The sequence below is a fragment of the Aquila chrysaetos genome, chromosome 1 (assembly GCF_900496995.4).
Source record: "Aquila chrysaetos chrysaetos chromosome 1, bAquChr1.4, whole genome shotgun sequence".
Taxonomy (NCBI): domain Eukaryota; kingdom Metazoa; phylum Chordata; class Aves; order Accipitriformes; family Accipitridae; genus Aquila; species Aquila chrysaetos.
In genome coordinates this window covers 26,552,070-26,579,747 of record NC_044004.1, presented here as the reverse complement: position 1 = coordinate 26,579,747, position 27,678 = coordinate 26,552,070, and the positions used below count along the sequence as shown (strand labels likewise).

General features: G+C 45.2%; 1 protein-coding gene across 6 annotated transcripts in view; it reads left to right on the top strand.

Moving 5' to 3' along the window:
- The window catches only part of RBM47 (RNA binding motif protein 47), a 79,770-nt gene that overhangs the window by 8,678 nt on the left and 43,414 nt on the right, over window positions 1-27,678 (top strand). The window contains exon 1 of one of the 6 annotated variants that reach the window (XM_041124966.1): window positions 17,948-18,039. The exons of 4 other annotated variants lie outside the window; for them this stretch is intronic. The gene's annotated coding sequence lies outside the window, so the exon portion shown is untranslated. Of the gene's footprint in view, window positions 1-17,947; window positions 18,040-27,141; window positions 27,206-27,678 lie in introns of those variants that run through there. One more of the 6 variants, XM_030022403.2, reaches the window with a different exon arrangement.

The window sequence follows — 27,678 nt, the reverse complement described above, 5'->3', positions numbered from 1 at the left end:
TTAACTTTGCAGCTCTTAGGGGAATACCTTGCTGCTTCTAAAGATATAGGCTTCTCTGTATATGCACAGCAGGTATCAACATAAATCAGTCTCAGTGCTGGATTTTTAATTCCCAAAGCACTGTCAAGCAGCTGTCAGTGTTTAGTTACCATCTTTGTCACTGGTTTAGGGGCATGATCTTGATGGGATCATTTTCCCTCACTGTGCCATAGTTTCCCCACCAATATATAGGAAATACGTTTTTTTTCCCCTCTCTTCTTGTGAAACACTAAAAATGCACTCTTGAGGAGTGCTGTAGGAGACAGGCTGTTAAAGAACATACTGCGTATATACAAGAGGTAATAGGGATGCACCTGCTTCTAGCATGAAGCATGTCTCCCTCTTTATATTTTCCAATAGACACAGCAGTTTTTTCTAAATAAACAAGTTGGGTAAAAAATACAGGGTCTCCAAAGAAAATGAAAGCAAAACTGCTGACAGTGCAATCTACTTACCTATGGGCAGTGTAATAAACTTAGTTTTATGAAAAATGCCGTGTATCTGTAAGCCCAGAAGGTTAGATTTGCAATAAAGCTTCATACTGGTAATGAAGGAAATCAGTTAAAAGACCATGACTCTCAGTGAATGCAGTGGGTACCCAAGGCACAGACTGCACAGGGGAGTTGTAAGCTGGGGTGTAAGTTTATACTATCTTTGGACAAATCTTTGTGTTTTTAATATGTAGGCAACTGTATGTTCTTTTTTTTCTTGTACTCTAGAGTAATCAGAAAGGATCCTGCTGCAGTTTGGGAGCTGTAATCGTGCTATCACAGGGTGGATACAAGGCTATCTGTCCCCATGCATGTAGTTGTGCCCTAGGAATACACACAAACGGGTTGGACAGACCCTTTCCAGAGCTAAGGCCGGTGCAAAGAGGATTAGATAAGCTTGCTAGCTGTTGTGCAAGTTTCTTTCTGAGTACTGGGTTTGAAACAAAACTTGGCCAAAACCACAGGATCGAAACTCCTTGGTGGCCGGACTCCATCCATACGGTGCAATACGGCAGTCCGCATGCAGCGCCTACTGCTGACTCACTGCTTCCCCATCCTACGATGTCTGCCTTTGCTTTCTGGCACGGGTGCCAGTTTCTGGGGCCTCCACACTCTCTGCTTGCTCCCCCTGTGTCCATCAGTGAGTTTGGGTCCGTGGCTGGAGATCCTGGAGCAGGATGCATGTTTGCAGGCACGCAAAGTGCGGGCTTACTGAGCAAGGGGTCTGTGGCGTGCCAGGGCATACGCAAGCCATTTCAGAGCGCTACATAGCTGGATGCAGAGATGCTGGTACTATGGAAAAGCAGAAGGGATGAACCCCCTCCCCGCCAACATTGGGAGCTCTGAATGACATGCAAGGTGAAGGAACCAGGCTTTCGTTTTCACTGTGTTTCTACATTGTTCAAACATGTGTTCCAGCCACTGTGCCAAAATGCAGGAAGGGCTTAGTTTCTGCATTACCTCTGACAAGGGGGCACTGCCTCTGTGTCTCCTAAAGCAAGCACTGTAACATGAACAAATGTGAGATGAACAGCGTTTTATTGCTCCTTCTATAGATCCAAACAATTTCTATCACAGTTCCTCTTCATCTAATCTTATCTGTTTCGTGTTGCAATCCTTGCTGTGCTTCCTTATTTCCAAATCAAAGCACAATCTTTCTGCAAAAAATCTGAAAGCTGCCTCCATTTTGAAATGCAGCCTGTTTTAAACAAAGAACATCAGTTGGTTGTTAACTCATCAGTTTGTTAATCCTTACCTGGAAAGTAACTGATGCCAAAATCATTGCATTCTTAAAGCTGTTGCAAATGTCAATCACTATTAAATAAAGGTTTCTTCTGAGTTCGCACATATTATTGTATGTATATGTGCAATAGGGTGTAGAACAAGCCAGGCAAGAAGCAAAAAGTATACAAATGACTGGTTTTGCAGGAAAGGCACCAGTATAGAGCTTAGGAAACCTGGGTTCACATCCCTGCCTTGCCACAGAAAATGGCATGGACAAGTTAACAACGATATGGTCAAGTGGGTTGTTTCTGGTTGCTGTGGATATCTGTTCTGTGGTTACTGGTCTCTACCAGTATAGCTGAACATCCCATCAGGTTGTGAGGTCTCGCAGCAGGATCTGCTATGGCCTATCTTTGGGGAGCTATGGCAAATCTCAGGGGTTTTTCTGTGTGTTTGGCTTCCGCCTCCATTTTGATAGGGTTAGGCAGTTGTGCATGGACGCTTGTGCTGCGAGAGCCCTGGGGAGGGATGAGGGAAGGTCCCAATTGGCTGGACACCTAACCCAAACCACCAGCAGACCCTGGGCTCCCTGTCCGAGCTCCCCTTCCTGCACTGTCCTCAGCAGCCCCACAGCCCTGGGGCGAGGGGGCCTTTGGGAAGTGCTGTGGGAAGTGCTGCTGGTGTTACGAAGGTCTTTCTTTGTCATCACCAATGGCGCAAGCCATCAAGGGAGGATGGGGAACTGCCCGGCAGGTTCTGTTTTGTGCTCCAGTTGTGCCCCTGTGAAGCGAGAGCAAAGTCCTGCTGCCAGAGTAGGTGACTGGCACTTGCTGTGAAACCCCAGGGCCGGGGGATATCCGGGAGTCCCCAGGGTGCTGGCTGTGACAAGTCCCAGGTTTCTGCTTTGCATCACTGCTTTTGGAAAAGCAGTTTGAAATGCACTGCTGAAGGGCCTCTGGCATTAGTATTAATAAATAGGTATAACTGTTGTAACGCGCTCCAGAAAAAAATGTGCACACAACATACCTACAGAGATCTAGGACTGTAACCGCTCCAAGTGCGTGAAATTTTGCATCCAAAAGTTCCCATTGTACAAGCAGATGTAAAAGGAAGAAGACAGAGCAGCTCTGGTTGATAAGGATGCCCTGCATTTTCTAGTAGGAAACTATTTTCATTTGCTCGTAATTTTGCAAAGCTTTAAGTCCCTGGATTGAAAAATCACATGGCAAAATGTCTGCCTGAGGTTTGTGAATTGTTCTGCATTTGTCCGGATAGAGGCCCAAGAGTTGTTTAACCTAAAATGATTCAACCATTTCTGAAAATTAAAGTTAGAGAATTTGCATTTTTTCAAATTTTTGCAACCTCTTCCTAGGGCAGTGACTTGATCTTGAGCAGGGAAGTGGCTCTTGCGCAGAAGGTACCCAGGTTTAAGCAGGATATAAACCTTTGAAAATCACAGTTTCCATGTGTTTAGTGGAAACTTCAACTTTTAACATGCAAGTCCCAGAAACCACTGTTCACACTACACATGCTCCAGTCTGAGCAAGACTAGTTGCAGGTCTGGTATGAGGCTGCTAGGCTCTCTGCCCAAGTTCAAGAGCAGTGTGTAGGGCATCTAAAGGTAAAGGAAGCAAAGAAACAGGTACTGGGGCTTGGGGCTGCGAAGAGCAGGTCAGATCTAGGAGCAAGGGAAGAGAAGAGAGAGAAGAGGACAAGGAGGTAGGAGAGGGAAGACAACTGGCTGCCTGGAAAAGCTGATGGGCAGTCAGAAGGCTGATGGAAAGGGATTTGTGGGGATAACTCAAATGGAAGGGTCTGAGAACTGGTGGCTGGGCAGGGAGACAGCACATTTGGGAGCAGGGTCTGACATGGGGGCTGCAAATGCAGCCAGCCAGGCAGGGGGACTCAGGGTGAGAGGTAACGACCGGAGGGAGGTAATAGTGTTAACCCCGGGGCAGTGGTGTCGGACAGGGGCGGGAGGGGGAGATGGTGCAGGTCATCCAAGGAGCCTGGACGGAGCCTGAGCTGGAGCACTTGGGGATGTGAGTCCGGGGCTTTTCCCAGCACCACCTTTCCCTTGGGAAGCTGGAAGGAGGACCCGGCTCCTGCCTCTTCCCTCTTTCACTGCTGTTGCCAGCAAATGCCGGGCTGGGCTGCTGCCCTGCCTCTGTGATTTACTCAGTTACTTCATGGAGCAGAAGTCCATGTGGTAAATCTCATGTGCTACCCCTTCGGGTGACACATGCATCAGTAGGATGCCACATGATGGAATTTGGGGTTGGGTTTCTGTTTGCATCCCCCTAAAAATATATAGAAGCTTAGGAAACAGTGCACAGATATATCCAACTCAGAAAAAATATGAAGCATGTAATTCAGATAGTGCCAGATTTATAGTCTGCGCAATCCTAATTTGCTTTCTGGTATGTATTATTATAGTATGATCCTGTTTTTTTGACACATTCAGTACTGCTGAGTTTTTCTGAAGGATCCTTGCCATATACCATGTCTGAAAAGGAGGGTGGTCAGTGAGCAATTTACTTTATTTTTTTCTCCTGCTGTTCAGGACGTAAATGGTTCATGCTCTTGCATTGCTTTGCTCTGAGACTCTTTGGCTTTTTAATGGTGTTCATCTCTATAGCATTTAAATACTTACAAACAGTAATGAGATAATCTGCACAACAACCATTTGATATTTATTTACTAAAAAAATAGGGACACAGAATATAAATTAAGAAGTTTACCATAGTTTTGACTGGACAGTTTAGGATGCCAGGACCAGACACAGGTGAACTTTTTTAGTTAAAAGTTGTCTTCACTGAAAAATGTGCTTTAGGGTTGACAAGTTTTAGCTATAGATTTATGTCAAGCTAAGAGATTATTTTGGGTGTGCAGAAATAAACATATGCAAATAAGTTGAGGTGTTATTTCCACATTTTTTAAATAATGCAACCACATTTTTTTCTTTAGAATGACATTTCATTCAAAAATTTGACCAAATTTAACAATAAAAATGGGGTAGATAATCCAGAAATGAAATGTTTGCCTTGGGGCAGAATAAATTGTCTCTCTTTTTTTATTGCACTTCAGCTAGGAGTATGACTCAGTTGCACTGCTCGCCTTATGACTGTTTTCCAGAAAACTTAGTTTTTCTTAAGATCCACATTTTCAAAGTGCGTTTCCCAGTGAGTTCACTTGCAGCTCTAAGTGGTCTTTGCTTCTGCAAGCAAATTGCAGACCAGAAAATGTTCCCACATGAAAATAAGGAACATGCAGTCAGTGACCGTCTGTACAAAGCTTGGTTTAAATGACTTGGCCAGTGATACACAGGATCCATGTGCAGAGCGAGGACAGAAAGCAGTAACCAAGAGCCTGTTTGTCTGCCTTAGCTATGAGTTCCCCTTTCTCACAGCGCATCAGGCGCCGCGTCACCTCTGATGTCTCCAGGAGAGTGGTGGCAACAGCAGCCACCATTGGTGCCTGAGCCCAGCTTGTCTGCTGGACCACCCTCTCCTCTGCACGGCAAGCAAAGGAGGCCACCATCTCCTGAGAGGGTCCGGAGCAGTTGCAGGATGCAATTTGCAGCACCCAGCTTCCAAATATCAGGTGCTCCAGGGGACCTCTGGCACTTCTGAGGGGGAGCAGCACATTGCAGAGCTCGCTTTCCCATGCACGGGTCTGCAGGATCCGTCCAGACCCGGGCTGGCACCTTCACCTAGTGAAACATGGGGATGAGGGCAGTGGTACCGCCTGTCAGGTTGGAGGGTACCCAGGGAAAGCACTGTGATGCTTCAGTCCCTTCTGGAGCAGAGAGCCTGTGTCAGGGTGTGCGCCCAGGGGCAAGCAGTTGGGGTGGAGAGATGCTGTCCCTCTGCCACTGCATAGCCAGGGAGCTGCAGGGCCAGGAGGAGAACCCTCAAGAAGAGGCATCCTCGCCACCAACGGCTGATTAGGTTTGGGGCTGGGAAGGGGGAATCGTGGGATGTCGTTTCTGCGCCTTGTCCCTTTTCTGTGTCTTATCCACATTCCTGCACCTCTGTGTGGTAAAAGAGGTAGGAGTGAACACCGGCTTCTCATGGGTGGGAGTCACCCATGCTGTGAACTGCACTGGCTTAGGGGCTGGTTTCAGGATGGTTCTGGACGCAATGGTCCCACACGCATCCCTGCTGGTAGGCTGGTGACCCTGGCCCAGCAGGGCAGGTGACCGGTATCTTGCAGGGGTAGCCTTTTTCACTGACACTGTTGCGGCTGGAAAAACAGCCTGTGGAAAAGATAAATGAGGCTGGTGTCCTTAGCATGATAAGAAAAGATAGGAGGATAAAGAAGGAAGACATTATGGAAGACAAATAGTGAGGAGAGTGCTGAGGACTGGGATATTACCTTTGCTAGGTGTCCTAGCATTAGACATTTCCTCGCTTAGGGAAAACATCCAGCACGGCTCTGACTGCCACTTTACATCTCTAGAAGAGATCTGTTTAATAAAAGTGGGGTTTAAAAGCAGGAGTCAAATGTAGCAATCTACCCTGTGCTGCTAGGGAGTTTGGCTCTCCTTTTCCTGATGGATGATAGTTGCAAGTGATAGTTACCTGAAGTTAAGCTGTTTTCAGGTGAGGAACAGGAGATTGGTAGGAGACTGAGATGATGGGACTGTGGCCTCGGAGGTACCCACCACACCGTGCTGTCTCTCTGCTTTGGACTTTGCCTTCAGACAGGTTAGGGCTGAGGCACAGCTGTGCAGGGGGTCTGCTTCTCCTCCCCTAGGGCCACCCCAAAAGCCTCTGTGACTTGAAAGGTGCAGGATCAGAGTGTGAATGCATTAAATGTCCCAGACAGCATGAACTGGCAAAGATTCGGTTCTTTTAATATATTGTTCTAAAGCATAAGTGGACAAATGAAAGATGCCTGTTGCACTGGGTACCGCAGACACCGGAGGGAAAGGCAGCCCCTGGTCAATCAGCTTGAGATCCAGAGTCAGAAATAAAGCACGCAGAGCAACCTCTCTCGTGCATAGCAAATGGCTGAAGATAAGGACGAAACCTCCTGTCCTGAGTGGGCTGAAATGTGGTGGATCATGCTGCAGCCTTCATTGAGCAAGCCCGAGTTGTGAATGTGCTTATGAAAACTAGCGGGTGGATGATTCACAGAGAAAAGGACCCCCCCCCCCCCCCAAAAAAAAGAAGAGTTTGCACCCTTCTAATAGGTAGCACAGCATTTAAACTCTTCTCCTAACCCAGCGTGGTAGCAGTATATTCCCTTTCACGCGCCTGCTCATTGGCACTTTCCCTGTTCTTCTGCAAGGTCACCGGTTTTGAGGAGGACCTGCAATGCATGACGATAGCTTTATAACACATGATGGTAACTTTTCAAGAAATGCAGGACTGTCATTATCATTTCATGTCTGTCTATCCTTCTGTTCATTCAATGGGATGATCATAGAGAATGCAAGCCACCCTCTTTTCATCTTCAAAGCTTTGGTCAGGTCTGCAGTGTAAGCGTTGGCTGGCCCAGCTGTGTTGGCCAGATTATATTTAATTCCTTCTTCTCCTTGAGCTTCCTGCCTGCTTTCCCACACCGACAAAACAAGGGGTCATACCTGACCAACTTACCAGGAAAAGCTCCTCATCTGCTGACCAGATTTTGCCCATACAGGCTGTATGTAGAGTGTGCTGGTACAACATACAGGGAAAAGACAGCCTGAATTTTGTGTGAGCCACGGCAGCTTGCAGTAGTGACCACCAAGCAGCAGCTCACAGCCACCTTGGCTGTGTAATGGTGGCAAGGAGAGCCTGTGTCTGCACTGGTTATGCCTAATTACTTGAAACTGGTGAAAATCAGCACGTGGTTTTCTGGCTTTCAAAGCTGAATTGGCGTCAACCCCCTTGGAGATAACACACATTATTATTGTTGTACTTGAGCGGGGTTTTTTGCCTTTGTATTCTCTCTCTCTCTGTGTTCAGACTTTGATTTAATATTCCTTCTCTCCCTCTGCTTTGGTTACTCTGTGTCTTAGTGCTTAGAGATTTCCTGCCTGTATATTGAAAGTTTTTAATGAAGAATTTCAGCAACACTCAGAGTTACCAGTAAAAGCCCTCTGCAGATTTTGACAGAAAAAGGAATTATATGAAATTACTTCTAATCTCTTTATCCTTGTCACACCACTCTGCTATGCAGTAATACACCAAAGAATTTCCAGAAAGCAAAGGTTGGCGACTTACAATACCTACTGACTTGGTTGAAAAAATAAATAATAAAGGAATTGGGAGGTGAATTCAATCTGCTGCTGTGTTAGCTGGGGGACAAAGGAGGGGAAAAGTGGAGAGAGAAGGCTGGAAAAAGTAAATGCTTTCTCAGTTTAATTTAAAAATAAAATAAAACCTTGAGGCCAAGCAAGCCATTTCCCTCAAAAGTTTAGATCATGTTCTGAAAGTTAAAAAATGAGGCGTTCTGGTTGACTTTATCACGGCAGCTATCAATGGCACGTTGTTAATCCCTGTTAGAGTGGCAAAGCTGCAAAACAAATAACAGTATGTCCTTGAGTGTACCAGTTCTGTGCCTGACAGGTTTTCATTTTTCACCCCGTTGCATAATGCTGGCATGCACATACGACACGTAGCGTATGAAACTTTCTGGGTAGGGCTTGATCCTGCCTCCATTCAAGTCAAGGGCAATACTCTTCCAGTTCTCAAAAGAGGCAAGGTCGTGGCGTGAGCTGGAGCCAACCACAGCCCGACTGGGAAGCCAGGCAGCAATATTTTAGAGTAGGTCAGCTGTCTCCCACTCTAGTCCAATCCCACGTGCCCTTGTGCAAGGACTTACCTTTTGAAATCCCATGGCAACTAATGGCTTTCACCACTTGCCTGCTGTTTTCTCAGATTTATTTCCTTAAAAGAAGAAAAAAAAAAAAAAGGAAAAAGAAACCCCAGCTATTATTTCCCCCTGAGATACACACACACAGGAAACAATATATTGATTTTCTTGTACTCTGTGTTTGTCAGTCTTAGCCAAGCATTGTGTGTAGGTGTTATGTGATTTAAAAAAAATAAGATTAAATGTGGGTGGGACTGAAAAATGCAGTTGCTATTATTCATCTACTTATGCTATCATACACGTGTGATCAGGCTGTGATCAGGCTGTGATCTGGTGCAGCAGCCTAGGAACCTACAGACTGCTTGAATCATCCTTTTGTAAAAGGGCCAGGAGATGTGTTATTTAATCCTTCTACTAGATCAGCAAGGTCTGTATACACTAAATTTGTATTTCATACCTACAGCCAGCATCAGTGCACACATGTGATGAAACAGCAGCATAGAAATCCATACCTGTACTTTTTTTCCTTACAACATGCAAACTCATCAGGATTCCAGCTGGGGAAAAAAATGTGTAAACAGCACTATTACCAAAAAGTGAAGATTTTGTAAAAATAAAACTATTTCTAAGTTTGGGTCATGTTTGCAGAACAATCTGATCTGTGTAAAAATAAAAATTCCAAGGAAAATATTTCTGCTTTTCAATTTGGAGCACCTTATGTGGGAATTGTAGGAAATTTTAAAGAAGCACTACAGAAAAAAAATCAAACTGAAATAGATTTTTTAATTTTGTTGAGAAAAGCAAGGAAAAAGAATCTTTGTTATTGTTTTTCCAGGGTCAACTTGTGATAGAAAGAAAAAAGGTTGTTTACACACCTCTACTTTTGATACTTTCACCTTCCCAGAAGGAGTGAAGGTGTGGCGCTGGCACTTGATGGCCAAGCCATCCTCAGCTGGTTTGAGTAGGGAGTTTTTACATGGGAGTTCAATCCTGAATGTTCTTTCAGCTCCGTGGAAACTTAGCTGTGACGTACGCAGATCATCCAAAAATATTAGGTATAGATCCCTTATCGTGTTTTTGCAGGCTTAACCACATTCCTGCTTCCATAGAGAGCAGTTCCTCTAGCTGCAGGCAGTATAAACTTGTTGCCGTGCTAATTATTTGATCATCTGTCTCAATATTTCCAGATGTAAAAGATTTCTTTATTTTGGTTGTTAAAGAACATTTTGGTTTTCTATCTCTGTTCCTCATTAGCTACATCTCTGCTAGTAAATTAAACGTGCCCAGAATTGCTCCCTGGCACAGAAGCTGATTGCCTCCAGAGGAAGATGCTGTCTCACCCGCCAAAACCAAATGACTGCACTCAAACTGTGTGTTAGGAATGATCCAGAGCTCATCCTAACCCCCAGCCTGTGCCTGGGAGAGCAGTATCTGCCCTCTGGTTTGGGTGACTGGTATTTAAATGGTGTGGGTCCAAAGTGTATTAGGGGCTGTTCTGGCCCTTAAAGGGTGCAATCAGTTTCCAGCACCCAGGAACGCTCACTGATGTGATTTAACTTGATTTACTTCTGTAGAGGTAGTTCTTACATCTCCCCCTTCCTTATTGGCACTGATCAGCACAACAGCCTTCTTTTGGAGGCTCCAAAATCAGGTGTATACTTATTATGTCCCCAAGCAAAGTATTTACATTCAAATAAAAGTATAATTAGTGCTACCAGCATTAGCAAGTGTTCTAGAATGAGGCTGGTAGAGGAGAATGGAGCCATCAAGATAAAACCCTGGGATCCGTGGGATGTCTGCCCAGGAAGAAGCAGTGAAACAAGGCAAAATGACAGGTAGCAGCAGATGCTGATGGTGAGGGCTGCTGGCTGCTGCAGAACCCAACAGTCTCGCTGGGAATAAAGCCAAGAATTTCTGAGCAGGCATAAGACAAGAGTGTGTTTTCAGAGGGGGAGGAGGAGTCTGGAGGCTTTAATGGCCTATTTTTGGTGAGGTTTTTGGTAGGGAGGAAACATTTGTTCAGCACAAATATGCTGTGGATGTAAATTCCATTTTCCCTGCTCTATCCTTACTGGGGATGCTATTGCAAGCAGTTCCTTATGGGGCGAAGAAAGCAACTTCTGATTCCCATGGAAACACAAAAGAAGCTGATTCTTTATAACCAAGCCCCCCCTGGAAGGACAGGGTGGAAAGCCACTGAGAGCCGCTGACTTCCCAGCCGCTCAGTACAACAGGAATGAGACTCGGTCGCTTTCTCAGTTTAGTAGCAGACAGGATCCTTCTGATGAAAGGTTGGAGTTACCCTGTCCTTAGCCAGCTTTTGGCGCTATTTGTATATACCTATATAGCCAATGAGCTACAGTAGTAAACCTGTAGAATAATAGAAAATACCTACATTTCCTTTACAAGAAGAATACTGGAGATCAAACAATTTTAATTAAACCTGGTTTTGCCTTCTGTATGTAGAACAAAGTCTTCTCCTGTTATGTGGCAATACTGAATTCAAGGGAGACACTTTTTTCTATGGAATATACCTGATTTAACTGTCATCTGAGACTTCTGTTTCACAGATTAATTTGTTATCCACTCCTTTCACCCACACGAACTAGGGTAGCATTTCAAAGAATTAACAGCAACAACTTTGTTTCTCAGTTATGTCTAGTTTAACTAACATCTAATCCTCTTAGCCTTTATACCTTCACAAACAGGGATTTGTTTGGCTAAAAACTTTTAATTAGCCCAATCACATGGAGCAGGTATTTAACAACCCCAAGGCAAACCCGTTTCAGACATCAGAGGTGTCTCACCACCAGATTGGGAGAGCTAATTCTAGGAGCCCTTTCCTGCAGGCTGCAGAACTTGAATAACAGGGTTGGTGAGCGGCTGGCACCCAGTTTTTCTACATAAGTGGGCAGCATTCTTTAATGGTAACTTGCCGGCTCCAATCGTTGTTTCGCAATCCTTCGCTAGCCCCCAGTCTCTGCTCTCACTCCAAAGCAGCCCCTCGGTTTGTGCTTGCACAAGTCAGTCCAGCTCTGAAGAGAGCCAAGGATCTTCTCGTGGGTTTGGTAGGACTGCTGAAGACCTGGCAGGTCACTGGAACAAATAATTATGTTAAGCGGACCGAGAGAGGACTGAACCTGCTGAACTTTTGATCTTAGTAATTTGAATCCAGAAGAAAGGCTACTCGAGCAGCATACGGGTCCTAACCCAGGAAGCACGGCGTCACTGCTGCGAGGCAGGCGAGGCTGGGCAGGGAGCGCCGATGCCCGTGGTACCTGTGCTCCTGTGGTGCGTGAAATCAAATGAGAAAAGGAGTGGCTGACACAAAGCAGAGGAATGGACGCCAGTGAAAAAGCAGGAGTGAATGCTTGTGTAATATACCAAACGTGTAATTATTAACTCGAGACTAGCTCTGCCACAGGACCAGGGCCACGGCCGTGCAAAGCCCACCTGTGAGCGTACATAAGCGATTCTCCAGTCCAGGCTGTTTCTCCAGCAGGCTCTCTGGGCAGGAATCCTGTGGAGCATTTAGCGCTGCCCCTCGGGCACATCTCTGGGGAAAGGAGCAATATGGTGATTGACTGAGACTTCAGGGGAAGACTGTGAGTGGTGGCTAGCAGGGGTGTCACTCCGTTGCACTTTTCCAGCTGTAGAATCTTCTTCTGCTGTGTCTGCCACCACAGAGTTTTCAAAACACCCGTGCCAGTAGGAGTGACACTGACCAAGAGTCACCCCCCATCAAGGGTGCTGCCGTGGAGTTATTTTTGGCCTCTGTTCTTATCTTTGGAACATCTCAAAACATAGTAGAAAGAAATAAGTAAGTAATTGAGAAATAATATCTGCATCTTCTCTTTAAAGTTGCAGAGAGGCGAGCCTTCAGCATCTACCACTTTCAGCCCTGACTTTGCAACATACTCAGAGCTTGCCTAGGCATCAGCTTTAACAGATTGCCAATTAACCTGAGGTATTTGATACATTTGTCCCCACATTCTCCACATATTCGTTCCTGGCTCCAGCTGCTCCTCTTTAGGATGCCAGTGCTAACTCTCAGAGCTGCCGGGTGGCCCTTTGTCAGCAGGGGAGCAGATGCCTGGAAGGTTTGCCTAGTTAGCAGGGCATGCGGTGCTCTTGGGATGCCTTAGCACACACAGAGACCTGCTAGGAATACAGCTGGCCAAGCTGGTTTTTACAGATGTGTTATGATGAGCTGCCCCTGCTGTAAACAATAAAAAAAAGCCCTCCCATCCCAGTACAGGAGGAAAACCAGATAGCCATATAGTGTACGTGCAAATGCAGGGTATCTGGTTTAAACCTACTTGGTCACGTTCTAGCTAGACATAAAATCAGTTTTTAAAGCCAATCATTCTGATGAGTGGATGTAAAATCAATTGAAAGTATGTTGCCTGAACAAGACCTGTGTGATCAGGCAGAATTTCCATTACAGACCACTTACTGACAGAAGTTAAAATAGCAAAAACATGAAGTATTAGAAGTTGTTCCTTAGAAAGCCAGCTTTTTAAAAGTCCACTGTCTGAGCTCATCCTGAACTTTTGACTTTCAGAGGGCGACTGAAAATCTCACAGAGTCCAGTCAGTTGGGTTATTTATCTCAGTAGTGTCACATGCAGGCATTTGCAAATAACAGTAAGTTTATGAGTGCTCACAGTGTTGACTATGTTCATATCATTAAAAAGTCTGTTTTCTGGCTGACTCTTACAGCTAACTGAAAGCAAGCCATAAGCGAAATGAAAATGTGGCAGAATGATGTGATGGAAGGGAGACATAATGTCAGGTAGTATAATTAAAAGCTAGTGAGTGCATCTAAATAATGAGGGGATCTTAGTTTTAATAGCCCAAGTTCAGTACACCAAGTAAAGCAAAATCTTTGCTACTTCACTGAGTACCAAGATGAGAGCAATTGTGGGAATTCAGCCTTCCCACACTGATGATTAAGTATTTGGGATCACTGGCCCACACTGAGCTTTGCGTGACTGTTACAGTCAGTACGTTCAATGTCCAGCCAGTGAGTGTGGGGTGAAGTTTTGCAGTGAGGATGTGCAAGGAGCCTGGGCAACAAGAACATTTTAGTAAGTTCCCTAATCCCTTGCGAACGAGCAACTAAAACATACGTGTGATACTCAGCTTCTGGCTGAGTAGGCTTAGGCTCAGGCAGAGACCACCATCGGGGTCAGTTTGATTCAGGTCTATAAAATCCCAGGTGGTGTGGAGGGGGGGTGGGGGTGTGAGCTGCTCACTGTCTCTTCCAATCCAAGAGGTAGCTACTGTTAAGGCAAAGCTGTAGGAGCTATTTTCAGAACAGAAGGAGATACTTATTCATGCAGCAAATACTAGATCTGTGAAACTCTTTGCCAAAGAGTGTGTTAATCGCAGCAGTTTTTGCAGGCATTCAAGGGAAAACTGGGCAAGTACTTGGAAGAGAGGTCCACCGCTGGGCAAACTATATCAGGCTCAAGGGGTCCCCTGAGCTGAAAATGGTTGGAGGCTAGAAGAGGACTTGCAGGAAAGATCACATATGTTCGTCCTGTTCTTGCTGTTCTGCAGGCGTCAGTTTGTAGTCACTGCTGCAGACAGGTTACTGGGCTACTGTAAGCCCCAAAAATCTGAAATAATAATGCTGTTCTTTTATTCGGATAGTGAAAAATTTTTGTACTGGTTTTCTGATGTGTAGATGAATTCAAGGTGCTCTGTCTTCCCACCTGTGCCTGAGCTGGAGGGGAGAGCACTGCAGGGAGCAGTGGTACCACAGTACCTGTGGGGAATTAGGTCCCTCCCTCAGCTCTCTCTCTCTCTCTCTCTATACCATGGCTATAGGTACCAGATGCAGAGGAAGACAGTAGGGCTCAGTGGCAGGAGCATTGCATGATGGTGGATGTTGGCTGGGGGTCCAAGTAACATGCAGGCTAAGTTCTTTGAAGCCATGCTACCCACATGTGCTGTAGTGCTCCCAGTTATTTATGCTAGGAAGGTTTTTTAGCCCTGTTAAACTAGCCTGACAAGATTGACTTAGCCGAGAGCACCTTCTTCTCTGTGTCCTCTACCCTTTTTGTCCCTCTTTCTCTGCATAGGAAGACTCAGAACTGAGCTCTGTGCTTTCTTTTATGAAACTAAAATAATTTATGCAAAGTTTCTGGATTAACAAATGACCCCAAGTTCTTCCTTTATCCTCTAAATAAGTAAAACACCCATCACAGCAACACAGCAAAACTTGTATTGCCCTTGTGCTTGAGAACATATAGCAGGAAACATTAAACTCAGTAGTTTAAATTAACTTGCTTATCTTCAGACCACCAGAAAAAAAAAAAGGCGCATTATTTATCCCCCTCTATTATACTGCAGCATTGATGAGCACTTTGTTAAAGCATATTACATGAATGCAATTCCATTGCCTTAAAATCTGAAGCTGTGAGGAGGAGAGACTCTGACCAGCTGATTCTGGCCCACTGTATTTTGTAGGTTTATAATCTGAGTGCTGATGTGTTCAAGCAATATAAGTTATGAAATCAGAAAAAAATCACTCTGATATTCCTATTGCTCAGGATTTTTAAAATATTTTTAAATTGAAGAAAAATAAATTTAAAAAAATAAATAATTTTTCAAAAATATTTTAAAATAATTTTTACAAAGCAACAAAAGTGATACTGCAGATTTTGTGCACGCATACATGCACAAAAGCATGAGAATTGTGTCAAATATGTGCACAAGTGCATGTCGTCATAAGGTGTGAGTTTCTTTTCTGTGGCTGCAGGGAGTTAGGGCATGTTTTCATATGGACTTTTTTTTTGAGATGTCTACATATCTGTGCTGCCTGGGATACAGGCTTTTATAAAAAGTTTTATAAATGGTATCTGCTTTTTTTAAGTTGTATTAACTGCTATAGGATTTTTAGGTTTTGTCTCAGAGCCAATAAAGCAACTTACTCCTGATATTAGTCACATTTCTTAAAGCTCTGCTGTGAAGCCCTCAGATGATAAGCATGGTATAAGAACATATCTGAAATTGTACAGCTACCTTGACTGTAGTGGAATTATGCTAATTTGGCTTAACAAAGAATGCAGACTCATTAGGTTAAAAGAAGTTGTCTCAAATCATGATCTGATATCCCAGACAACTCGGTGGATTCTGACTGATACGTTAATTTGCATGACTGGGCGCTGTATCGTTTTTCTTTAGGTTAGAAATGCAGGCATTTAACTTGGATATTGCTGCAGCATCTCAGTCACAAGGCAAAAAAAGACCTTGGAGACGCAGGTTTCTAAAAGAATGTCACCAATAACATGAAAGGGCTGAAACCTCTTTTTGAGTGACTGCCATAGTCCCACCATTTCCTTCTTCACTCAACTGGAATGAAATCAGTAGAAAATTTCATTTCGAGAAATCTGTTTCCCAGGGATATGCATTTTTTAACGAGGCTGTGCAGAATTCCTTTCACCTTCTCTGGAACATCATTTATCTTCTTTCGTTCCTTGCATATAGTACTTCATGTTGGCCTACAGATGGCAAGGGAGGGATTTTAGCAGAATTAAGTCAATACAACTCCTTTGCCTCCATTTCCAGCTACAGTGTGGAAGGAACAGAGCTTCTAGGACTAAACAGATGTGTGTTGGCTTGTCCTTGGGTGTGTACGGCACCTAAGGGATGCTAACCTAAGGCATGGGACACATTAGACTATTTGCTCACTAGAAATAAATTCCCTCAGAATACCCACCACCAGCTTCTGCAGAAGCCCAGAAGCTTGTAGAGCTCCTGACAACCACCAGCTTCACAAGTAGCACAGGGATGGAGGGTCCTTTGTTTAAACAGTGGCAATTCCTCGGTATAAATCTGTCTCTCCTTCATTTCTCCCCCTCAGAGATAATAACGGGTGGGAGATCTGCATGCCAAAGGAGCTGCGAGCTACCACTTTCTTTTATGTTCCTTAACAAAGAATGCAATCAGCAAGTTGCTAACATCCAAAACGTTGACTAACACACTGATGAAAATGAAGTTCAGCAAGTGTTAATCCCTGTGCCATTTTTTGTGAAAGATCACTGCAGGCTCTGCCACACAGTCTGCAAACTGATTCATAGCCTGGAATTTCAGGCTCACACACGGCATGACCCCAGAGGCTTATATTCATGACTGCTCTGCCTGGTGCATGTTTTTTGTGGGCTTAGCACCATAAGAAAATGTTGATTGACACTGATCATTTACTTAACCGCAAGCAAATGAAATTGTATTCAAACTATCAATAAAATTACATCAGCCAAGAACTAGAAATGGTCTCAGTAACTGGGATTTAATCAGTAAGTGAACTGTAGCACCCATCATAATAGCATCCAAGAATCAAATGTGCACGTGAAGAATAGCAGCAAACCCAAAAGGTGCAATTTTTCTTCCCCTGTGCTTCTATTTGTTTATTTTTACTGGCTGAGTTGCCCTCACTTGTTTGTATCTAGGAGTGACATTGTTCCAACACGCCATTGCCTTCGGTCCTGAGAGAAGCCTGGCGTGAAGAAACAACTTACCTTTCCCCTAAATGTGCTGGGGTTACAGCTCAGCCCGGCCGGGGCGGCTGGGCGCTCCCCAGCTGCCTGCCGCCCTCCCGGCACCCTCCCGGCCACGCTGGAAGCGAACGCCGGGGCGGGGGGAGGACGGCACGAGATCCGCCCTGGTGGTAGGCTCTCAAGCCCAGCTCTTGAACTGGTGCCCCAACCCAGAAATGAGCTTGCGGAGAGGAATGAGGCTGGTCAGAGGTGGTGCCGGCTGGTAGGGCAGGCTCTCACCGGCGGCGTGCCGTAAGCTCTGCAAAAGACACTGCAGGAGCACTTCTCACCTCGGCTCAGGCAGACCCGGTATCTAGCAGGAGATAATTTATTATTTTTAGTGAAGCCAATACAAGTGACAAATAGGAAATCTGCAGACGCAGCCTTGGCTAGCCCCAAACCAAACACAGGAGAGATGTTGCTCTTTGTTGGTTGGATCTGTTCTTGCCATCCACAGTTCTTCACTTCTGAGCAGTCATGCATCCCTACTTCCTACCTGAGCAATGGGTGAGGGTATGGAAACACTATTTGTGATCTAGATCCTTCTTTTATTTTAATAATGAAATAGATGAGAGCTTTCTGACTTTTCCTAGGATGAATGGTGCTTGCTGCTGGTACTCTTGGAGACAGTGCTGTACTTTAGTAAGAAGAAAAATCTTTAGAAGTGGCTAAGATGCTCCATTTCCCAAGCGTAGCCATCCCTACATTTTTAACAAGTAGCCGGCTAATGTGTGAGATCAGATAAATGTGTCCTATCTCTCAAAATGCTCCCAGTAACCTTAGTGAAACCAAGTGTTTTTTTTAATTTCTAACTTTAATCATTTCACACTGTGTTCTCCTTCAGAGCTGACTGTATATCAAAGGAGGTGAAAACACTATGTGAAAATACTTCAGCAGCTGAGCTGGGATTCCTTCAAGGGAAAGGCTGTGCAAAGCGTAAGCCATTAATAGCATTTAAAAGCCCACGAGTATGTAACTGTAATATGAAACACTGACTATCACTGCAACATACTTCAGGATTATTCTAAAACACCAATCAAGTTTGGGTTTAGATTCAGGTGATAAGTTGCGAAAGAAAAAGGAGAGTACAATCAATCATGAAAAAATCCTGTTTTCAGGTTTGCAATACCACTCTCACACTTCTTGACATTGCCAGACTGCTAATGGTTTGTCTGGTTTCGGAATCTGGTATTTTATTAGTGTTGGGTGACTCTTAGACAGCCACCTAGCAATCTTTCCTAAGGCATCTCTTAAGACCTTTCTCATAATCCGGTGACAATTGGAGTGTTGGTAATTGTTAAAATATGATTTGTCATCTCTCTTCACAATGGTCTGTAACATCCATTTATTTCTCTGAATGTATGTTATTACAGAACAGTGGTTGCCATACTTCTATTCCCCTACATTTACAGAACAAAAAAATCTAGCTGTCCATGACTGATGTGCAGTACCATAAAAATGACCCAATTAGGAGTTCACAACACAAGCAAAACTTCAATACTCTTCAATATCCACATGGAATAAACAGAGCTGTGTTGAATCAAATGCATCCTTTCATTTCAGGTGTTTAAATTCTCACTGGTCAGGGGAACATTTTGAATCTACAAAGCCAAAGATCTGGGTCTAGTACAGATGCAGCTCAACTCAATTGCAAACTGTTGTCCTCAGAGAGGTTTTGTTCTAAGCAGAAGTCCTGCAAGAGCAAGCTGGTCCTGAGAGTCCCTCTGTCTTGTGCAAAGGTTAGTGAGAGCAAACTGTGTAATTCCAGTTTTAACATAAATCAAATCCAAGCCTCAAATCTGAATTGTAGCCTGCAGGTAAGCTGGACTGAGACCCAACCACAAATAGCTGTACCTGTGCTTAAAAATAGACAGCACTTTCTTTTCACTGAAATACATGTATCCAACAGCTCTTGATTTCATAGTAGTGAGCAGAGCTGGGTTCTGTATATCAGCTCTCAAAATAGTGTGTCTGCCTAAGCTGAAGGGTTACAATGTGAATTTTGCAAAATTCAGTGAAAGGTTCCTGAATTCTAAAAACGTGTAGGAACAAGATGGATTTTATAACTTGGGAGTTTGAATCAGGATTTTTCCACTAGCCATGCTGCAAGTCTCAGGACAGCCAGATTGCAGATCAGGTTGCCACAGATCTCAGAAAATGCATTGATATGCTTGCCAGAGTAGGCATTACAGATTTTCTCTTAAATCATTCCTTTGCATGGAAAAACAGATCTACTTTGAGCATTAATGGAAGCTCTAAAAAATAGAAATACCATAAAACTACTCTGGGAAACATACGCTGGCTAAATGCTGTGGTTTTCTGGTACAGAACATTGTGTTACCCAGTTCTCCAGCTTTCATACAATGGTCGGGAACACTACAAGCATAAAGTATTCCTGGTTGTGTGTGCATGGGAGTAAATGATAACTGGTTTTAGCCCGTACATAGGAAAAAAAACAAGTTTAGCAACATATTTTATCTGCACATGTGATGTAGCCACTGTGGAGAGGGTATTGCTGGTTCTCCTAGGCTCCTTTTATGTGAAGATTTTTAATAAGTAAGAAAATCTGCTCGGGGCTATTTTTATCACAAACAGGAAAAAGGTTTGTCGTTTCATTTTTCTTTCTGAACCGTTACCCTTCCAGTTCCCACTCCTTTCATCCCTGCCCCAGGACCAGCTCCACCACACAAGTAATTTTGGCCCTAACCTCCCTGTTTTTCTGCGGTCGGACTCTGTTGCGCCGTCACCTCCAACACTTTCCCTCTGCTCTTGAGGCGAACTCCATCTCTTTCACCTTTGTGCCAGCATGGCTTCCAGCAGCCAGCACAGTGGTGCCAAATGCCTGGGTTGAAAGCAGGTGACCCACCAATTCTTCCTTCACCCGGGGACTGGCAGTCCTTTTGGATATGTCCTTTCAGTACACTATTATTTTACCTGACTCATTCACATTTCTTTAGAGCCAGCATTTGTAAATTCTGTATTTACTGCTTCTGCTTTCCAATTCAAACCTCATTTTCTCCTTGTAGATCATACATTTTCTCCCTTCTCACAAGCATTACTACGTCTGATTAGTTGTCCCTCCAAAACACCTTACCTCACCCCAGCAGCTGGGTTGCCCCATCCTATTTTTCCTTTCCCTTCAGAAATTAGGGATTTTCTCTCATCTCTTCTACACACAAGATGCTTTCCAGTTCTGCCCCACCTTCCTTTCCAGCTGTCACGTGCCCTATAAGAGTTCACAACTCCTGTTCCTCCTGAACCGCGCCTGTTCATCTCTGTGATTCTCTATTAACTTCTTTCCAGACAATTACCAAGTCCCTGACTCCGTCCCAAGCATCCTCAGTCTTCCTCGCATTTTTGTGGTTGCCCATCTAGCTCCAGCCATGTCTTAGCCATGCTGCCGCTTCTAGGCACCTTCAAGGTGTTTCTTTCAGGAAGCCTCCTTCCACCTTGGGGTTCCCCCAAAAGAGAGGAGTGAGAGGCAGCTGGACACCTCTCACGGGTAGACGATAGAAAAACCACAAAGCAAGAGGTCCACTGTGTGGATCAGCCCTTCAGACCTTCATCCCACTCGTGTAAAATGTCATTTCTTGTGCCTTGAATTTGGTGATGAGGTGGACATGCTGTAAAAGGCATCTGTGTACTGAAGCTGAGGGATGTTTTTGGTCGCACGGAGATAATTAAACAGTAAATAATAGCTTCCAAATAATTAAGTACAGTCCTGAGGAACTGGCCTTACAGAGATCTGTATCAATATCTCCTCCGAGATTCTCAGCAAAGCAAATAAGAACAAAAAATATTTCATTCATCTGCTTGGCAGTATCTGCCGGAAAGGCTGATTCAGTCCCAGCTTTTCCATTCAGCTATAAAAACTGTGTATGTATTATCTTCTTAAGCATTATTTTTAAATAGAAACTTTACTTATCTCCTGGGTTCATTCAAAGCAACTAGCTGCACTTGTGGAGTCTGATGAAGATATTTCATGTCATCAAATGTTAGGCACTGAATTATATGGCAAATATCTGCCCAAATTTAACATAAGGCGCTAAGGACAGTGCTAAGAAGACTGTTCATTGCTAAAATAGCTACAGGCTAGTTTCAGTTCCAATGTTAAAGCCCAAGAAAGTAGAATTAAGGCATTGTTAGCAACACGTGTATACTCTTTTATTAGACATTCTTACTTTTTACAGCTCTACGTACCCAGTCAGATGTCCCAAAGCATTGTAAAACCTAGTGTGTCTTGATAGAAAGATATATAATGGATAGATAAATAGATAGATATAGGCAGACAGCCCATAGATGCTGATTCAAGTACTCTCCTGTATAAAATAAACAATTTTATTCTTATCTCAAAGGAACTACAGGGAAATAAAATGTCATGTACCAAGCTGTGGCTTGTAATTATTTAATTCATATGCGTAATAAGTGTATTTAACCAAGTAATTAAAAATGTCTTCACTGAAATGTAAGTGGAAGAAGTCTTTCTTCCTAGTAATACCCCTTTAAAGGAGGAAATTAGTAAAACCACTATATTGATATTAGGGTTGTTTAATTTTTCAAATTTTTACATTTTCTAAGCAACTGACACAGAACTCTATAAATACTTTATTCTAGTGTATTTTCCACCTGCCTTTCATGTCTGGCAGCACATTTGTGTGGCAAATGGCACCCGCCGCGAGGGACTCTTTGCGGACCCTGTCCGGCTGCTGCAGGTCGCTTGGCGCTTGGGTAGCCCGATGCTCTGGGTTGGCGTTTGAGGAGCTTGAGCACGGTCTGAGAGGTAGAGGCTGCCACGCCAACCTCCCTGGGAAAAGGTCTGATTTATAAAATCACTCCGCTCTTTGCAGCTCCACTTGTGACACCGGTGCCCAGGTAATCTCTGGGGCACTGTTTTTGCCTCAGGCTTATTTTGGTGCCTAAAGTGAGAGGCAGGCTCTTCTAAAAATGTGTTTCAACACACTGTGTTTTTCTCCCTGAAGAAGTAATAATTTTCCGCTGCAGTTGAAAAGCTCTCCAGCTTCGCCGGGGTACCTTTCTGTTGCGCTCACCTACACGCCAATGTGCTACAGACACTGCTACGTGCACCCAGTGCCATCCCGATGGCAGGCCAGAGCAGATGTGCCTGCCAGGCACTCCTGGTGCTGCGGGCGCTCCTGGGGGCATCTCCCCCCAGACCACTGCCAACCTGCCCGTTCGCTCCTCTGCTCCTGGTCTGCACAGGCGGACACGAGGGATCAGGGACATGGCGGGGACATTGCTCAAGCACCCAAACCACACAGCCCCCCCAGCTGCCCGGTGAGGATCCTGACTAAACCAGCACTGTCGAAGCCCAAGCCCGAGATTCTCCCTGTTCAGTAATTGTCACGTCAGGGAAATCCCAGAAGCAGCTTAGCTGAGGGACTTTTGCACTCAAATCAAACCCATGGGGAATGCACAACTGTGATTTTAAACCATCGTGTTTCCAACACGATCCTTTCCTAAATGTGACTGTGGGTGGCATCATGCAATGCAGCAATACATGTAAAAGCAGTTGAACAGCTATGAAGAAGGGAATATTTTGAAATATTTGTCTGCAGTGTGAAGTTGCTAAATCACCAGCATAGTGTGGTCGTACAAAACACAGATAAAGTCAAAATAGGCAGTTCTCAAGAAAGCTTTGGATGATAAGGTTTTGAAATATTATTTTTGCAAAAAAAAAGCTGCACATAAGGGTGTGAGCAAGAAAGGTGGGATGGGGTGATTTGGTTTTTTTTAATAAAACCTCTTCTTTCAGGGAGTTTATAGCCTGGCATTATACGAGTTTCTACCAGTGTTGCCCATTTTTTGCTAGCCAGGTGTTTAACAAATCAGTTCTACAGAAACTGCTTGCAAATATTCTTTCCCATCAACATTCAGTTTCTCTGTGAATCGTGAGCAAGTTTTCTTACATCTCTCATGTATTTTGCAAGGTGTGTTCCCTCCAAGGGAATAGTGAAGACTGAAACTCTGCCCAGTGAAACCACTAGCAAAACAGCTCTGGGATCATCTAGTAGAGACGGTTTGTAAATAATTCCCTTGCTATCTCCTTCCTCTTATCAGCTGGAGGAGCACTTTGTCCAGTGCTGAGGACTTATTCTGCAGTAGATGAAGATCCACAGGGCATTTTGCTCTGAAATTTCAGCACAAGATACTAAGTTATGGACTGAAGGGAAGAATAGGTATGGCAAGGCTGTAGTTCTTGCACTGCTGGCACAGCCAGGTACCATTTCCAAGAGCCCAGACACCCAGCCAAAGCCACAGCTGGAGAGGTGTCCTCATGTGTGCCACCTTCAGACCACTGCTGAAGAGCCCTCTCAACTCACCCTTCACGTCTCTGCTATTTTCCTGTACGATAACAATCTTCCACAGCTCACGGTGATTATTTTTCCCCTCCCACCTGTTTCTTTTGCAGCAGGCCATTGCTAGTCCTTCTGCTCCAGAGAAGGGGACGTAGGTCCCGTCAGAGGCGATCAGTGCTGTTCCAGTATTTCCTGGGGAGGTGGTTTCGACACGCTGCTTAGGGATGGGTCTGAACATATTACTGACAGCACCGTGTGCTCAGATACGGGAGGTTCTTTACTGGGAATGTAAAGTTTTCAAAGCTTCCACAGTAGCCCCTCTGGATCTGCCTGTACTGTTTTCCAGAGTGCTGCCATGCAGGATGAAATACAAATGCATCTGTTGAAAGAGAACTGGAACAAAATTAAACCCCGCTTAAGAAGATTCACAGAAATTTCCCCTTCTGTTACCTGATCCCCACGTTTTAGTTTTGTTGTTTGATCTATGTGTTGTTAAGACTGCTAACACTTTGTAAGTAAATTGGTGTTTCACTGAACGTGCTTTGCCCAAAAGCCCCTGAATTTTAGGTGCTTTTTCACTTTTAATATCCCTATCTTTTATTTTACCTGCTCCCAAGCCAGTCTGAAGTTATACGGTGCCTGTACTAAATTAATGTTTGACTTTACAGTCTGTGTGCTGTACAGCCCAGCACCTCCTCCATTTGCAGTAAGTAAATATGCAAGTGTTACGCTGCCCTTGAAACCTGCGCTCTCTGACAAAGGTTGCGCACTGAGAAGAGAGTGAAATGCCAAGTTTCCCCGGGTCACAGTCCCTCCTGTCAGCCGTGCGTTAATCAGAAATCCACCGCCGTTTATCTGCGAAAGCATGGTGTGGGGAACTTTGGACCAGGTGACACAGGGGCAGACTTGGTCTCCTGAGAAGCATCTGCCTCTTTCTGAGCCCTCGGCTGTGCAAACCTCATCTCTGAGAGCGGAAAATAAGGAGAAGCATGTTAGATTCGGGTTGGCCAGAAGCCGACCACACTTGTTTCAGGAACACTGGGAATGATACCTGCAGAGCTGACTGCAGGTGTGACCTTTGGGAAATTACTTTATCTCAGCCTACCCCAGTCTGTTGAAGAGCCAGCCAAAGGCATCAACACTTCAGGGAAATGCCTCACAACAGTACTTAATCCAGTTGTTCATGTTCGCAACTTGCTTTCAGATCTAACACCCTATAAAAATTACTACTGCTATCACTTTCTTACAAAGAAAGGTAAAACTCATTGGTTTTGGATGATTTTTGTTTGGAGGTTAATCTCTGAAAACCAGAGGAAAGGTTGCACAAGCTTGTGTGAATGAAAGACTGAGGTTTTACAAGGTGGTAGCTATACAGAAGCACATAAGGAAGATAATTATTGTTCGTATTGCTTGTGCAACAGTGAAAAAAATTTTTGGTCTCTGTTGCATTATATCAGCTTATGTACAAGGGCAGATTTAGAGGAAGGACCCATCAAATTGTCCACTGTTCTACTTGTCCAAGGTGACGTGATACAACTTCAGTTGTACGATAGTACAACCATTTTTTCTGTGGTAGCTACACCTGGCAGCTGTAACCGATAACTGAGTTTCTCTGAAGGCCTTTGGCCTCAGTGGTTCAATACAACACACAATTTGACTCTCTTAGGCCTGTACCAGGCTAACATGCTTTGCAGAAGTACTAGCACTGTAGAAAAGTGAGTATTTGTACAACCGTCCCATAACAGGCAGTGACCTTGTCTAAGCTGCCAGGCAAACTAAATTTGAGCTGGCTCCATAACTCGAGTACCAGCGTGATGCTCTTCCACTTCCAAATCTCACCACTGCAGCCTCAGTTTCCAACCTTGCCAAAGACTGGACTGGCAATATCATGACATCGAACACAACGATGATAAAATGTAGATCTGATCCAGTTGAGTGGGCAGTGCTCCTCCAGAGTTTTCTGCTGAAACGCTTCTGCAACCAAAAGCAGACCTTGTCACAGAAACATGGTCTCTTCCACCCAGGTTTTATTTGGCAGATTTGAGAGATCTTGAGCTGAGTCCTTATCCAAGCAGGAGAGAGAAACAGCATGGCTGGACCTCCCCCCTCTCTGGGAGCAGCTCTTGATACCAGGTGGAGCAAGACTGCTAGGAGCAGTTCCTGCTCCCCAGAGCTGGTTAGGCAGGGTCTTAAGTGCAGATAAGCTCTTTCAGATAAGACCCCTTTTTCTGCCTGGGGGTCTCAGAGGTGATAGCCACAGCTGAGACTCCAAGCAGCTCTGTGGAATAGCAGGTTGTTATTATTTCCACTTACAGCTGGGGGATCAGCAAGGCACCGAGAGGCTAATTTGATGTGGCAAGTGTCCTGCCACAAGCCTGAGAAGCTGGCAGAAGAAGATGGGTCTCTCCCTCCCCTGTGTGTTCATCACAGAGCTCTTCCTTACAGGTTGGGAGCAGATGCTGTAAAGCAGCTGTGAGGGTTTTTTATCTAGAGGGAATACAAGTTGATGGTTGGGAATTAATAAGGCTTATCCAAAAGACATTGCCAGGTCTTGCAGTTGTCCTACAGCAGCAGGATTGTGTCTAGCAGCTGTAGGGAAGCCTGTATGCCTTCTCTGCTCCTGCCAGCAGCCTCTCCTACCAGGGAGTCACAGGCTGCCACCATGGTGGCCTTAAATACCAAATCTGTGAGACACTCCCCTTCTGCCCCTCCTTTTCCAGGCAAGAGGGGAGGGGAGGGGAGTGAGGACCATCAGGAGGGAACACAACACCTGAAAGCACCCACAGCAAATGGTGGCACCTTGGAGAGCTGAGCAGGCTCGCGTGCGTTGGGTGCGCTGGGCATGCCGCACGGGCTACAGCCACGGGCCTCGTGCTGTGGCAGCGGCTGGCCACGCACCGGCCCCTGCGGGCTTGCCCTGAGCCCTGGGCTCTGAGGAAACCCCCTCAGCAGTCGGGGCTCAGGGAAGGCACTCCTGCTTTGGTGACACCTCTGCTCGAGTCCAGCCGCAGCCCGTTGCCGCACCGACAAACAGCGTCACCCGTGCGTGCCGGCTGGTGAGCTGGAGGCGGCTGCGCCCCTGGCCCCCCGTGAGCACGCTGCAGTGCGCCCAGCGGGCAGAGGAAGCCTCTCCAGACGGACCAGACTCATCTGGTGTCCCTCCGCACAGCATCACTGAGCGTGGGCAACCCCATCCCTGTGCGAGGCCATACAAGATCCAGATCGACAGCAAGCCCAGCACACGGACATGCTCCTTGTTGCACTAAGTGGCAGGTTTAAATAGCTAATCTGAGCTAATCTTTAGTAGCTAGAGCAGCTGGTGATGTAGATTTTCTCCTCAAACACGTGCACTAAAGTATGTCCTGCTCAAGTCCGGGATCCTAGACTAGACAAAATGAATCACTCTTCCCCAAACCAGGACTGAGAGGCCACGACAGACAAGGCAGTATCACAAAACCACACACAGCGTAGCCTCGATTTTCCTGTTGCTCCTCCATGAGCACACATCTGTGTACCAGGCCCATGAAGGGTCTCCCAGGTTGGGAGCAGCCACCGAGTCCCAGCATCCGAGTCCTTCCCAAGCTCAGCAGCTGTCCTCTCCTCCTCAGGGAGCAGCAGCGGCACCTTGTCAACACTGTGCTCGGCTGCCAGCCCATTTCGGCTGCCCTTTGCTTGTAATTGTTAACTTGCTGGGAATGGGAAAGCTCCAGTTAGCACGGGTAGAGCTTTAACTCTGAGGCACTCCCGAGAAGCCGAGACGCAGGAGCAGAGCTTCTACCTGCAAGGTAAAATGTCACAGATTGCCTTGGCCATTTCTTTGCCCCATTTTTGTGTTTAAGCTCCCTTTGCGTTATTTTATGATGCAGTTTCAGGTCTTTTTGTTGTCATTTTGAAGTTTTAGCTGTCATTTGAATGACTGCTCCCTTATGCCAAAGATTTATTTGCAAATTTATGTACTCCCATAATTTAAGCATTCCCTCTCAGCTTTCAGCCAGACACGCCTAGGCTTGCACGCAGACTTAGAACAATACGGAGAAAGGTTATCATGACTTACCTGCCACAAATTATCTATTAATAGCACCATTTATGTACCTTTTTTTTCCCCCCCCTTCATGGCATGCTTTCCCTATGTCCCCCCTCTTAGCAGGTTTCCCTTTTTTGCCATGCTTTGTTTTCCCTGTGGAGGACAGGGCAGGTAGAAGAGAGGCGACTTTGGCACTGGCTCTGCCCCCGTGGCCCCGGCGCTGCCTTCCCCACG